At 44.2% G+C, this 6,000-nt stretch overlaps 1 protein-coding gene and 1 long non-coding RNA gene across 11 annotated transcripts in view; one reads left to right on the top strand and one right to left on the bottom strand.

The window, feature by feature from the left end:
• LOC142468948 (uncharacterized) overlaps nucleotides 1-6,000 on the bottom strand; it is a 204,255-nt gene that overhangs the window by 32,644 nt on the left and 165,611 nt on the right. The gene's annotated exons all lie outside the window — the stretch shown is intronic.
• Nucleotides 1-6,000, top strand: part of SEMA6D (semaphorin 6D) — a 360,743-nt gene that overhangs the window by 325,126 nt on the left and 29,617 nt on the right. The window lies entirely within an intron of this gene.

Below are 6,000 nucleotides of genomic sequence, written 5' to 3'. Positions count from 1 at the left end.
GCCCCTCTATCAGGGACAGGGGAACGGTAATCACTCACTCTCCAAGGGGAAGAGGAACAGGGGATGCCAATGCACAAGCAATCCTGCATGATACCTGTAGAGACACTGCCTAATAAGTACAAAAAAAATAATAATATATAATAAGTATTAAAAAAAAAAAAGTCTTACTAAAATGCATGAATTAAAAAAAGATCAACGGTAGAGACACTGCCTAATAAGTACAGTGGGAGGAAGATACAAGGTCTGAACCCATGATTGGGCAGAACACAGGCCTTGTCCCACCTCCACTCCTGTCACCCAAGGGAGCTGCTTCTCTGGGGAAAACCCATGATTGGTCCTGTCATTGCCTGCACAGTTACCAGGGCTTGCGTGACAGGGAGGGCAGACTGGTAGCCAAACCAGGCATGGCTACACATGTAACAGGCAAATAAGTCATTTCTCCAAATACCTTATTCTACAATGGTGGTTTCAATAGAAACTATCTTCATGTGATCCAATTGCCAGCGTGCAAATCCGTTTAACTGTTACATGAAAAGTTCCTATATAACTGGTTAGGAACTAAAAAGACTTAATTTGACTAATCTAGTATTGCATTTACAATTGCTGTGGGTATAATTCCAGTGATCGGTTGAAAAACAGTGCTATATAAACATCATTTTCAAGGACCGGCACATACATTTTGCAGCTTAAGGGAACAAGAAACTACCACTTCAGCCTTTTAGTGAAGATATTTTTTGCTGGAGCCCCTAAGGATTACAAAGTGCAAGAGGCAGTCCTGTGAATTATTTTTTCATGAGCTTTATTTGGAAGCCAGTGAGGAGAGAAATTCAATGAGCCATGTTTTGCGTGGGAGAATTCTTATTACTAGACTCAAACCTTGCAAGTAAGGCTGCGTCCAGGGTCAGCGCGTTGGGCGCTGACGCTTCTCAGTGAGCCCCAGCAGCCGCAAAGAGAGCGGCTTTAGCAGGGGCTCGCGCATGCTTCCGCAAGCGTGCGGAAGCGTGTGTCATTAAATTTTTAGATTTGGCGCTCACGGGAGCGCAGGGACGGTCACTTGCGCGGTTCGCCCAATGAGGGCGAACCAGCTCCGTGACGGCACAGCTCCCCCCCCCCCCCGACACGCCCCCGGACGGCGCGCGGACCAAGGCCAGGGAAAGCACCCGCTTTCCCTCAGCCTCCGCACGGCTGCAGTCCTATGGACGCAGCCTAAGAGTGGACACTTTCACTGGTGTTGTGGTTCTCATTCTTTTTAGGTTTGGGGATTTTTTTTTAAATACGGCAGGTTGAAGATTATAGGGTTACAATGGATAAGCAGTAAAGAGTGACACATTGTGCTCATTTGCATGTCTACCCAGAATCCCTGGCTGCAGTGGAAGCATTGTTTCCTAACAATAATGGGGGGAAGACGGGGTTGCAGACCTTTCTGAGAACGCAAAAAGTTTCATTTTTATTTGTTGGATTTTTTTATATATAATTCTTGGGGGGGGGGGGGGGGGAACGCAAACCTTCCTTTTTTTAAAAAAAGTTTGTCTAACTTCAAACGTTTGGCAACAAAATTGCAGGAGAAACGAGGACAACTGGAAATGTTTTGGATGGCTGGTTTTGTGACGTATGAAAACTCCTGTTACCGGCGGAAGATGATTTGAGGTTTTTATGTGGTTCATTCTTACTGGTTAAGGGGTCACAATAAATTCCCATTTCATGTATCTCTTCTAAGCTCATGTTATCCAGATTCCCCTTTTTGTTTGCTACCAGAGAGACCTGTAACAATGAGGCAAAGAACAAATGGAAAATGTCATGTTCTTAAATCTGTTGGATGAGAATATGATGGTTCATAGTCATGCACACAAACCAACAGACTTTTAACGTATACGGAGGTACTGAATTTGTCACACCGTCTTCTCATGTCATATTTTTTTTTTGTCATTTCAGGCCTTAAAATAATTGACGTTTTATTCTTTTTTTGTGCTGAGAGCGATTCATAATATGTAAAAATCAGGGCGCAAAATAGCAGCCGTCTGCCCACTGCCAATGGCAGGCCAATTATAATCACTGGAACGCTAATGGAACTGACATCTCATTGATGTCCAGACATAATACTCACAGGGACGGAAAAATCCTGGTGCTAGCAGCGTCGCCTGACCTGTCACTTTTGCGACCGGTAACAACACGCGAAATAATGCTTTACTAACGTGAGCAGGTCTGGAAGCGCTGATACCGGCCACGGTGGTGACTGACTGGTGACGTGCCGGTTAGTCTGGGGGGGGGAGTGGGGGAAGGGAGAGAGAAGGGGCAACCTGGGGGAGGGAGGTGCAGGGCACCTGGATCATGTCCCTTAAGTTAACTTGTGACCGGCAGGAGGGGGAGCTAGGCGAAGCGTAGTGCTTAGTATCCGGGTCCATAGTGTGGGGGAGGAGTGTGCATTAGTGAGTGAGACTGGCAGTATGAGACACAGATGCACACAGAGCTGGGGGGGGGGGGCGGGGACTGACAGCCATCACCTGCTCTTTACCAAATGCTGGCTCCTAAAAATTCTATCTGGCTCCTACATTTTTGATGGGTTATTTTTTTTCAACCTGTGAAAATAGGTAAATAAGAGCAGAAATTCCCCCTTTTTGTTTACAGGGCTGAAATTGTATTTATGTTTTAGACTGGTATTTTATTGCATGAGACATTTACAGGGGAAGTTGCTAGTATTTACTTCCTGGTTCTTGAAAAGGGGATTTAAATGGCTGTCCAATAGGAAGACACAAATCAATAATGTGGCTTTCTATTGGCTGCCAAGTCTCAGGCCATTTTGTTTTCCTTAGGCTGGGGCCATGGTATAGCAGACCGTGCGAACGCGTCCGCGTGCTGAGCGAACAGACTGCCTTTGTTCGCATCCATGCGGGGTGCCGGCGGTAGCGGGAGGGGGCGCACGTTGCGCAAGAAATCAGTTCAAACTGATTTCTTGGCGCGACCGGCCGGTCACGTGAGCGGTTCGCCCAATGAGGGCGAACCAGTTCCATGACGCCCCCAGGCACGACTCATACGGCCTGTCCACCATGGCCAGCTAAGCACCCGCTCACTGACCAGCCTCCGCGCACCTCCGTGCGGGCGAAGGCACCATGGCCCGGGCCTTACAGGGAGCATTAAACCAAGTGACTGGACTGGACAATATCTCAGGAAATGAATAAGGTGCTGTAAAGCTTCAGGAGACCACACACGTTCCCATTCTGTAGAGGAGGTAAAGAAAAATAACCTGGCCTGACGTAACAGCCACGCCATGTTAATAAAAGTTATATCAACCCCAGAAAATGTTACACTTAATAATGTCAGTTCATGTTTAAAGAAATAAATGGAACTGACAAATGTGTATATATATTTCTAACGAGTAACGTTTAACCTAGCTGTCCATGAAACGCGAAGTGTTTATCGTAAGGTAAATCCACATGGGAATGACTGATAACTTGGTGGTTAAAACTGACAACTGACAAGAAGCCTGGATACATCGTATCTCCTCCAGCAGTGTCGCTGATATCTGTGCATTTTAGAAACAATGGCTTTACCTACTTTCAAAACTGTGAAAATAACAGGCAGCAGCTTGTGATAACGTGCTATACCTCCCAAATCCCCTTTATAGCACACCAGGCTATCATTCCCCATTGCTACTAAACAGAACTGTCTTTGACAGTGTATCACTGTCACTAGCTTAGCTGTCTTTTGTGTCTGTCGTGGTGAGATGACATACTGGGCACCGCCGTGAGGTTTTATTTTAGAAAGAAATGTTAAAATGCATTACCTTTTCATAGTGAGACGTGTATATATAAATGATCAGATTTAACCCTTAGCGGGTCCTTGTGACGTACCAGGTACGACGTCTTGTTAAAGATTGGGCTCAGCGCTCCAATGGAGTGGCCAGTCTGATCGAAGCGCAAGTGAAGTTTGTTTCCGGTATTCGGGCGCCAGTCGCATCATGTGATCGCACTGGGAGTGATCCCTCCTTTCTTTGTTCTTTTACTACATTTAAAGCAGCAGTCAAAGCTGCCGGTTTCTCCCCCCCCCCCCCCCCTTTAATATATGCATCCACACAGTGATACGTAATTAGCGAAGTTGCTGATCAATCCGTTCTCCTGTGATCGATCGGCGAAGATTCGGCTCGGGGGTTCACTAAATGGCTGTCAGTGAAGCAGAAGGGGATCAAAGATGCAAAGTTCTGTAGGGAAAATTATGTGACCAAGCAGTCATTAGATACAATTGGTGCACTGCTATAGAGAGGGCAGGGCTCAAAAAGGGGTGTGCCAGAGCCTGCTCCAGAAGAGAAAGGGGACGTGACTTTGTAAATGGTTGCTATAGAAACAAAAAATGCTTGTTACATTATAACACATTAAAAATGTAATTCAGAGTTGTTTTTCAAAACAAAAAAATGCTACAAGCATTTTCTTATAGTACAGAACTGATTTATTTAAAAAAAAAAAAAAAAAAAACACATGAAGGATATTGATCTGCAGCTTTAAGTACCCCGACCTACTTCAATAATTTATGGCATTATAACTTAGCAAATACACATTGTACTTCTCAGCTCTGTGCATGCATTAGCTCCCTGCATTTAACTGACCCAGTCCAACAAGTTGGTCATTTATGGTTACCAGTTTTCTATGAAAATATAGCATTTTTGCATAGTAAAGTTCTTAAACTTTCTGTAATGTTGTGGCCACTTGACTTTATGTACGGCTGCAGCGGCCGTATTTGTAAAAGATCACGGAGCCGTTGTCGTTGGATCTGCTGTATTCCATGCAGTATTAATTTTGCATTCCCGCGTTCATGCCGCATTCACGCCACCCACGGTGGATAGTATTGGCGATGAAATTGGAGCTAATGAGGAGAGAGTCTTAACATGGCACATTGCATGTCTTTGTGGCGGCCAATGGATGATACTAAAGATTGTGTGATTGTTGGATTTCACAGTCCTAATCTTTTACGGGTAAACAAAAAATAAAACCGTGTCCTAAAATTGCTATAACAGGCTATAGTTTTTATGTCAAGAGTAAAGCTTAACCAGGTGTTCGGACATTGGCAGTAGCAATATTTCAACTGTGCTCCACCGGAGTGAAACAAAGCCAAGCTTTGCAACAATGAAAGTGAGATCATGGTATGAGAATAGTAAGATGTATGTACAGTTACTTAGCAGTTGATTTGAGATGCATTGTTTATACCCAGTATTTTAGTATTCCATCCCCCCCCCCCCCCCCCCCAAAAGGGTTGGAAAATTGTAGGAGGAAGTGACACCTGTTGATTTATTTAAAAAATGTTTTACCAGGAAGTAATACCTTGAGAGTTACCTCTCGTTTTCTAGTATGTTCTGGGTATCTATCTATCTATCAACCAGGGGGTCAACCTTTTTTTACCCACCATAACCTTAATAATGTGTGGTCAATACCTACTCTTAGTCTCAAACAAGCAGAGCCAGTACAACCAACCTCACACTGAAGAGACCCACAAGGTTGAAACAGTCTGTCTGAGAGTGTGTTTACTGGCTTTGCATCTCATCCCAGCCTATGTTTAAAAGCTGTGTTTAAAGCAGCATGCATTGGCTTTAAGGGTTGTTCATGTAATGTGAGCTTGAGACAAAAGGTGGCACTGTGTGCTCATTTGCATGTCATTCCCCAGAATCCCTTGCAGCAGTGGAAGTGCTGTGTGCTGGGTGATAATGGTGAAAGGTGGGGTTGCAAACCTGTCTAAGACATGCAAATGAGCATACAGTAATATTTCATACAATATATATATATAGCAGAAAATAGCCGTGTTAGTCCAGTTGCGATAGTGCAGAATAAATGAGTTCTTAGGTGATACCTGTTTTTATTGGACTAACAATTTGTCATAGGACAAGCTTTCGAGAGTTATCCTCTCTTCTTCAGGTCAAGCAAGTATTGCTTAACCTGAAGAAGAGAGGATAACTCTCGAAAGCTTGTCCTATGACATAAATTGTTAGTCCAATATATATATATGTAGCCATGCATA

Source organism: Ascaphus truei, chromosome 18 (genome assembly GCF_040206685.1).
Source record: "Ascaphus truei isolate aAscTru1 chromosome 18, aAscTru1.hap1, whole genome shotgun sequence".
NCBI lineage: Eukaryota > Metazoa > Chordata > Amphibia > Anura > Ascaphidae > Ascaphus > Ascaphus truei.
This window is presented reverse-complemented; position numbering and strand designations above follow the sequence as displayed.